Raw genomic sequence first — 9923 nt, 5'->3', positions numbered from 1 at the left:
CAATTTTGTGGCGATGATAATGAAGCATTATTTGATTAGATTAATCATTCTTTAATTTCTGTGTTTTGTGATGACAGAGTCAAGGGTGATTCAACCCTGTGGTCATGGCAGTAATAAAATCAAGACCACTGTCGACTCTTGGAGACTTTTAACCATTATTTTGCAATTCCTATTTATGTCCCTGTCTCTTGGCTTGAGGGCCCAGTTCTCCATACACCCATACTTTCTCTCTCAACCCCTGACCCAGTGTTCCTTTTTATGGTGATGTATCCAGTCTTTCCACCCAGTCCTCAGCCAGAGGTGGGAAGAAATGCTGATATGACCTAGAAAAATGTTCAGCTCAGGTCCCAGCCCCATTCCCAGCTCCATTCCTATTCCCAATCCCAGCACCAGCCTTCCTCTGTAGCCCAGGGGGAGTGATGCTCTGACAGGCTCATTTGCTTTGCGATCCCCTGGTCTACTGGGGCCCTGTACTGGGACAGAGTGACAGCTAGGAGCTCTGGAGGGGGACACAAGCTCAGGGGGGTCCCCCCTCCACCTCACTGCCTGTCACATACTATCACAAAGTTCCTATACTCTTTTTCAAGGCAGCATCCACCTTAAAACCATGAAACCTTCAAATAATGTTTGAGATCTTTCCTGTATTCCACTGTTGTACTGTAATAAAATAGATGTCTACCATATACATGGAATTATAGTTGAAACGTTATGCTGATGACATTTGAGACAAACTCAGGCAGCTCGGCCAATTTGAGCTGGTTGGTTAGTAGTATCTGGTTGGTTAGTAGTATCTGGTTGGTTAGTATTATGTGGCTTGTTAGTATTATGTGGCTTGTTAGTATTATGTGGTTGGTTAGTATTATGTGGTTGGTTAGTACTATCTGGTTGGTTAGTATTATGTGGTTGGTTAGTATTATGTGGTTGGTAAGCATTATCTAGTTGGTTAGTATTATCTAGTGGTTAGTATATGGTTGGTTAGTATTATCTGGTCGGTTAGTATTATGTGGTTGGTTAGTATTATGTGGTTGGTTAGTATTATCTAGTTGGTTAGTATTATCTGGTTGGTTAGTAGTATCTGGTTGGTTAGTATTATGTGGTTGGTTAGTATTATGTGGTTGGTTAGTATTATGTGGTTGGTTAGTATTATGTGGTTGGTTAGTATTATGTGGTTGGTTAGTATTATGTGGTTGGTTAGTATTATCTGGTTGGTTAGTATTATGTGGTTGGTTAGTATTATGTGGTTGGTTAGTATTATGTGGTTGGTTAGTGTTATCTGGTTGGTTAGTATTATGTGGTTGGTTAGTACTATGTGGTTGGTTAGTATTATCTAGTTAGTTAGTATTATGTGGATTGTTAGTATTATATGGTTGGTTAGTACTATGTGGTTGGTTAGTATTATGTGGTTGGTTAGTATTATGTGGTTGGTTAGTATTATATTATGGTTGGTTAGTATTATCTGGTTGGTTAGTGTTATCTGGTTGGTTAGTATTATGTGGTTGGTTATATTATGTGGTTGGTTAGTATTATGTGGTTGGTTAGTGTTATCTGGTTGGTTAGTTGGTTAGTATTATGTGGTTGGTTAGTATTATGTGGTTGGTTAGTGTTATCTGTTGGTTAGTATTATGTGGTTGGTTAGTACTATGTGGTTGGTTAGTATTATCTATTAGTTAGTATTATGTGGATTGGTTAGTATCATCTAGTTGGTTAGTATTATCTAGTTAGTTAGTACTATGTGGTTGGTTAGTATTATCTAGTTAGTTAGTATTATGTGGATTGTTAGTATTATATGGTTGGTTAGTATTATCTAGTTAGTTAGTATTATGTGGTTGGTTAGTATTATCTAGTTAGTTAGTATTATGTGGATTGTTAGTATTATATGGTTGATTAATATTATCTGGTTGGGGACAGTCTTGTTACTGCTGGTTTGATGACAGATCAGAGGTCTGGGGAGAGAAATTGATTGGTTGTAACACTCACCTGTTGTTGTTATGGCCTCCAGTCCAAGGACATTAGCCCTCCCTCTACAGGTCCACAACCTCCCTGTGTGTCTCTCTCTGTTTATCTCTCTCTCTTTATCTCTTTCTCTGTGTGTGTGTGTGTGTGTGTGTGTGTGTGTGTGTGTGTGTGTGTGTGTGTGTGTGTGTGTGTGTGTGTGTGTGTGTGTGTGTGTGTGTGTGTGTGTGTGTGTGTCAGTAAGTGTAGTTACACACTCCATCGTGTTGGCGGGGAGGAGAGAACTGCTTACCTCAATTCCAGAATAATTATGGAGTGGAAAGAAAGAACAATTAGCCAGCTGGGTATTATAAAACAAAGCAATTAATGTTATGCTAATAAGTCGAATTTCCAGCAATTGTCGATCATTTGCTAATTATTTGTTAATTAGTCTGACTTTTTAGTGCATCAATTTATGAGAGATTAATGAACAGACAGATTCTGGTATTTAACAAACTCTCTCGGCAGCAGTTGAGAGTTCTGTTCCTTCCTGCTGTGATCGTAATTGCTGTTATGAAAAGTCAAACTCCATTGAGACACTTTTACAACCATGTCCTCTAGTGTATCATATTCCTGGGACAACACACGAGGTCTCTGGGACAACGCACGAGGTCTCTGGGACAACACGACTCTGGGACAACGCACGAGGTCTCTGGGACAACGCACGAGGTCTCTGGGACAACGCACGAGGTCTCTGGGACAACGCACGAGGTCTCTGGGACAACGCACGCGAGGTCTCTGGGACAACGCACGTCTCTGGGACAACGCACGAGGTCTCTGGGACAACGCACGAGGTCTCTGGGACAACGCACGAGGTCTCTGGGACAACGCACGAGGTCTCTGGGACAACACACGAGGTCTCTGGGACAACACACGAGGTGGGACAACACACGAGGTCACAACACACGAGGTCTCTGGGACAACACACGAGGTCTCTGGGACAACACGCGAGGTCTCTGGGACAACACTCGAGGTCTCTGGGACAACACACGAGGTCTCTGGGACAACACACGAGGTCTCTGGGACAATGTCAACCTTCAGCGACAGCAGCGTAATACTCACTATCTAGCCTACGTTTCATTACTGTGGATCCTCCAACTCTAAGATACTGTATGTCCTTTTTCCTTGATTCAACTAGGTTGTTTGTCACATTAAATGTGTTAATGAGGATGATTGCTTGCTTGCTTTCTCTCCTTGGGGACAGCCATGCAGGTCTGGGATGGATTGAATTTCAGATGTTGAGTGGGATGAAGGTCCCCTACTCCCCTTTCCCCTCAGTGATAGTCCTATTACCATCTTCTGCTCTCTCCTATGACAGATCATTACCATAGTCCTGGGGTGCCTGGTCTCATCCACTGGGATCATTTACCTTGCCCTGGGTCATACACACTGAGAAGAAGACTCTATAACAAAATCATGTTTACGGTAGGAAATTAAAAGAAACTCAACTGCATATAAAAATATATAAATTCATTGCTGCAAGGGACACTTTTTGACATATCCCAGAAATCTGCCTAAAGGGCCTTTAGCGTGTTGAGTAGACAGGCATTCATCACAGTGGTTTAGTTGGACAAGTAGGGCTAGGATGGACACCAGAATATAGAGACCACAGACCCTGCACTGAGAGAGAGTGAGAGAGAGAGACAGAGTGAGACAGAGAGAGAGAGAGAGAGAGAGAGAGAGAGACACACACAGCGAGACAGAGAGAGAGACAGAGAGAGAGACACACAGAGAGACAGAGAGAGAGAGTCCAGCTCTTTTAAATACCTGTAAAAGGCTTTCAGTAAGAGTTAGTAGGCTTGACTGGGTCCTGGGTCATACACAGGGCAACCAGACCTTTTTGTTGTGAGACAGTTTGTGTTTCTGAACCAGATGAAGACGCCGTTAAACCCCAGATGTTCCACTCCTCAATTACACTGCGTCAGGCCACACTAATTGGCGTCCGTCCCAGCGAAGGTCACAGCTCCAGCAGGGCACTTTGGGAAATCACAGGGCAGCCGCGGCCTTCATGGGCAGGGGTAGGACGGCTGGGACGGAGTTAATTTGAATGTATATTTTTATGGCTGTCCAAAACAGAAGCTGGTGGTAATTATCTACATAGCTTCCTCCTCCCCTCCCTCTGGGGCAGAGTGTCTTTCTTCCCCAGCCCAAGGTAGCAGTATACTCCAGGAAAATAGACAACTCAGGCCCATAGCCCAGGACACCACAACCCACCATTTGACTCCAGACAGAAAATAGACAACTCAGGCCCATAGCCCAGGACACCACAACCCACCATTTGACTCCAGGAAAATAGACAACTCAGGCTAATTGCCCAGGACACCACAACCCACCATTTGACTCCTGGAAAATAGACAACTCAGGCCCATAGCCCAGGACACCACAACCCACCATTTGACTCCAGGGGAAATAGACAACTCAGGCCCATAGCCCAGGACACCACAACCACCATTTGACTCCAGGAAAATAGACAACTCAGGCTAATTGCCCAGGACACCACAGCCCACCATTTGACTCAGGAAAATAGACAACTCAGGCTAATTGCCCAGGACAACCACAACCCACCATTTGACTCCAGGAAAATAGACAACTCAGGCTAATTGCCCAGGACACCACAACCCACCATTTGACTCCAGGAAAATAGACAACTCAGGCTAATTGCCCAGGACAACCACAACCCACCATTTGACTCCAGGAAAATAGACAACTCAGGCTAATTGCCCAGGACACCACAACCCACCATTTGACTCCAGGAAAATAGACAACTCAGGCTAATTGCCCAGGACAACCACAACCCACCATTTGACTCCAGGAAAATAGACAACTCAGGCTAATTGCCCAGGACACCACAACCCACCATTTGACTCCAGGAAAATAGACAACTCAGGCTAATTGCCCAGGACAACCACAACCCACCATTTGACTCCAGGAAAATAGACAACTCAGGCTAATTGCCCAGGACACCACAACCCACCATTTGACTCCAGGAAAATAGACAACTCAGGCTAATTGCCCAGACAACCACAACCCACCATTTGACTCCAGGAAAATAGACAACTCGGGCTAATTGCCCAGGACACCACAACCCACCATTTGACTCCAGGAAAATAGACAACTCAGGCTAATTGCCCAGGACACCACAACCCACCATTTGACTCCTGGGAGACAGACAACCCATGCCCATAGCCCAGGACACCACAACCCACCATTTGACTCCTGGGAGACAGACAACCCATGCCGTTAGCCCAGGACACCACAACCCACCATTTGACTCCTGGGAGACAGACAACCCATGCCGTTAGCCCAGGACACCACAACCCACCATTTGACTCCTGGGAGACAGACAACCCATGCCGTTTGCCCAGGACACCACAACCCACAATTTGACTCCTGGGAGATAGACAACCCATGCCGTTTGCCCAGGACACCACAACCCACCATTTGACTCCTGGGAGACAGACAACCCATGCCCTTAGCCCAGGACACCACAACCCACCATTTGACTCCTGGGAGACAGACAACCCATGCCGTTAGCCCAGGACACCACAACCCACCATTTGACTCCTGGGAGACAGACAACCCATGCCTTAGCCCAGGACACAACAACCCACCATTTGACTCCTGGGAGACAGACAACCCATGCCGTTAGCCCAGGACACCACAACCCACCAATTGACAACCCACCATTTTCACTTTGACACTGTAATACAAAGTGTTGTCTGTCTTTAATAACTGTAAAATAGTTTGTCTTCTCTCCTCATGACATCACAGGTCATGTGTTACCTGTGTGACATCACATGGAGCTATTGTATAGTGACATCGTTACATGTTGGTCCCTACTGGGGCAGTGTGAGAGAAATACTACTGTATAGTGACATGGTTACATCATGTTCAGATGGTCCATATTGGTCCCTACTGGGGCAGTGTGAGAGAAATACTACTGTATAGTGACATGGTTACATCATGTTCAGATGGTCCATATTGGTCCTTACTGGGGCAGTGTGAGAGAAATACTACTGTATAGTGACATGGTTACATCATGTTCAGATGGTCCATATTGGTCCCTACTGGGGCAGTGTGAGAGAAATACTACTGTATAGTGACATGGTTACATCATGTTCAGATGGTCCATATTGGTCCTTACTGGGGCAGTGTGAAATACTACTGTATAGTGACATGGTTACATCATGTTCAGATGGTCCATATTGGTCCCTACTGGGGCAGTGTGAAGAAATACTACTGTATAGTGACATGGTTACATCATGTTCAGATGGTCCATATTGGTCCTACTGGGGCAGTGTGAGAGAAATACTACTGTATAGTGACATGGTTACATCATGTTCAGGTGGTCATATTGGTCCCTACTGGGAGCAGTGTGAGAAATACTACTGTATAGTGACATGGTTATCATGTTCAGATGGTCCATATTGGTCCCTACTGGGGCAGTGTGAGAGGAAATACTACTGTATAGTGACATGGTTACATCATGTTCAGATGGTCCATATTGGTCCCTAATGGGGCAGTGTAGGGAAATACTACTGTATAGTGACATGGTTACATCATGTTCAGATGGTCCATATTGGTCCCTACTGGGGCAGTGTAGAGAAATACTACTGTATAGTGACATGGTTATGTTCAGATGGTATATTGGTCCCTACTGGGGCAGTGTGAGAAATACTACTGTATAGTGACATGGTTACATCATGTTCAGATGGTCCATATTGGTCCCTACTGGGGCAGTGTGAGAGAAATACTACTGTATAGTGACATGGTTACATCATGTTCAGATGGTCCATATTGGTCCCTACTGGGGCAGTGTGAGAGAAATACTACTGTATAGTGACATGGTTACATCATGTTCAGATGGTCCATATTGGTCCCTACTGGGGCAGTGTGAGAGAAATACTACTGTATAGTGACATGGTTACATCATGTTCAGATGGTCCATATTGGTCCCTACTGGGGCAGTGTGAGAGAAATACTACTGTATAGTGACATGGTTACATCATGTTCAGATGGTCCATATTGGTCCCTACTGGGGCAGTGTGAGAGAAATACTACTGTATAGTGACATGGATTACATCATGTTCAGATGGTCCATATTGGTCCTTACTGGGGCAGTGTGAGAGAAATACTACTGTATAGTGACATGGTTACATCATGTTCAGATGGTCCATATTGGTCCCTACTGGGGCAGTGTGAGAGAAATACTACTGTATAGTGACATGGTTACATCATGTTCAGATGGTCCATATTGGTCCCTACTGGGGCAGTGTGAGAGAAATACTACTGTATAGTGACATGGTTACATCATGTTCCAGATGGTCCATATTGGTCCCTAATGGGGGCAGTGTGAAGAAAATACTACTGTATAGTGACATGGTTACATCATGTTCAGATGGTCCATGGTCCCTACTGGGGCAGTGTGAGAGAAATACTACTGTATAGTGACATGGTTACATCATGTTCAGATGGTCCATATTGGTCCCTACTGGGGCAGTGTGAGAGAAATACTACTGTATGTTTTTGAACCAGACAGGGAACAATAAATCGTGTTTAAATTCATCCCAGATATGACACAGAAACCTTTGTCTCTTTAAATGGTTCCTTAGCCTGCACTGTGTTTAACAATTTGTTTTAATGTTACCTTTATTTTACTTTTATTTTACTAGTCAGTTAAGAACAAATTCTTATTTTCAATGACGGCCTAGGAAGAGTGGGTTAACTGCCTGTTCAGGGGCAGAACGACAGATTTGTACCTTGTCAGCTCCGGGATATGAACTTGCAACCTTTTGGTTACTAGTCCAACGCTCTAACCACTAGGCTACCCTGCCGCTCCAAGGTTACTATAGCAGCCTATATAGGATACAGCTTAATATTATCCTCACCTCAATCCCCTATATGTCCTCCCACCCATCTCTACATCACACACACACACCTCTGCATCATCAGAACCCTCATCCACCGTAACCTTGACACCCTGATGTGAGGTCATCATGGAGGGATCATGGACCCAATCACCTTGGTGACCTTGACCAGTCATGTCATTACATCTCCATGCCCTCTGTCACGTATCACGTAGAGGAGACACCTTCAATCCTCCCACACATACATGCACACGCTCACACAGACACATGCTCACACAGACACACGATCACACAGACACGCTCACACAGACACACAGACACACGTTCATACAGACACATGCTCACACAGACACACGCTCACACGGACACACAGACACACGCTCACACGGACACACAGACACACGCTCATACAGACACACAGACACACGCTCATACAGACACACAGACACACGCTCATACAGACACAGAGACACACGCTCACACAGACACACGCTCATACAGACACAGAGACACACGCTCACACAGACACACCCTCAAACAGACACACAGACACATGCTCACACAGACACACGCTCACACAGACACACGCTCATACAGACACACAGACACACGCTCACACAGACACACAGACACACGCTCACACAGACACACGCTCACACAGACACACGCTCATACAGACACACGCTCACACAGACACACGCTCACACAGACACACATACACACGCTCACACAGACACACAGACACACGCTCATACAGACACACGCTCATACAGACACACAGACACACGCTCACACAGACACACGCTCACACAGACACACGCTCATACAGACACACGCTCATACAGACACACAGACACACGCTCACACAGACACACGCTCACACAGACACACGCTCATACAAACACACGCTCACAAAATAAAATAAAAAATAATAAAATAAAATAAACAGTGTCTTAAGTATGAAGGTATGAACATGGATTGTTATAACATTTGAAATTCACACAATAGAATGTTGTAAAGGTCCACTTGAAAACGCACCATTAAACCATCTCATTGGGAATGTTCTAGTGCACAGACAGACAGACCAGCCTCGCTAGCTCTTTTTGAAGCCTCTCTCTTGAAGCTGAAGAGACAAGATATCTTGCTGGGAATCATCCGGTTTGTGCAGCTTTGATCGGAATTCTAAGACAATACACTGGTCCTACAAAATACAGACAGACAGGGAGGCGGGGAGACAGACAGGGAGACAGATAGGGAGGTGGGGAGACAGACGGGGAGGCGGGGAGACAGACGGGGAGGCGGGGAGACAGACAGGGAGGCGGGGAGACAGACGGGGAGGCGGGGAGACAGATGGGGAGACAGACAGGGAGGCGGGGAGACAGACAGGGAGGCGGGGAGACAGACAGGGAGGCGGGGAGACAGACAGGGAGGCGGGGAGACAGACGGGGAGGCGGGGAGACAGACGGGGAGGCGGGGAGACAGATGGGGAGACAGACAGGGAGGTGGGGAGACAGACAGGGAGGCGGGGAGACAGACAGGGAGGCGGGGAGACAGACAGGGAGGTGGGGAGACAGACAGGGAGGTGGGGAGACAGACAGGGAGGCGGGGAGACAGACAGGGAGGCGGGGAGACAGACAGGGAGGCGGGGAGACAGATGGGGAGACAGACAGGGAGGCGGGGAGACAGACAGGGAGGCGGGGAGACAGACAGGGAGGCGGGGAGACAGACAGGGAGGCGGGGAGACAGACAGGGAGGCGGGGAGACAGATGGGGAGACAGACAGGGAGGTGGGGAGACAGACAGGGAGGCGAGGAGACAGACAGGGAGGCGAGGAGACAGACAGGGTGGCGGGGAGACAGACAGGGAGGCGGGGAGACAGACAGGGAGGCGGGGAGACAGACAGGGAGGCGGGGAGACAGACAGGGAGGCGGGGAGACAGACAGGGAGGCGGGGAGACAGACAGGGAGGCGGGGAGACAGACAGGGAGGCGGGGAGACAGACAGGGAGGCGGGGAGACAGACAGGGAGGCGGGGAGACAGACAGGGAGGCGGGGAGACAGACAGGG

The sequence above is a fragment of the Oncorhynchus masou genome, unplaced genomic scaffold, assembly GCF_036934945.1.
Source record: "Oncorhynchus masou masou isolate Uvic2021 unplaced genomic scaffold, UVic_Omas_1.1 unplaced_scaffold_3654, whole genome shotgun sequence".
Lineage (NCBI taxonomy): Eukaryota > Metazoa > Chordata > Actinopteri > Salmoniformes > Salmonidae > Oncorhynchus > Oncorhynchus masou.
Note: the sequence above shows the minus strand (reverse complement) of the source record.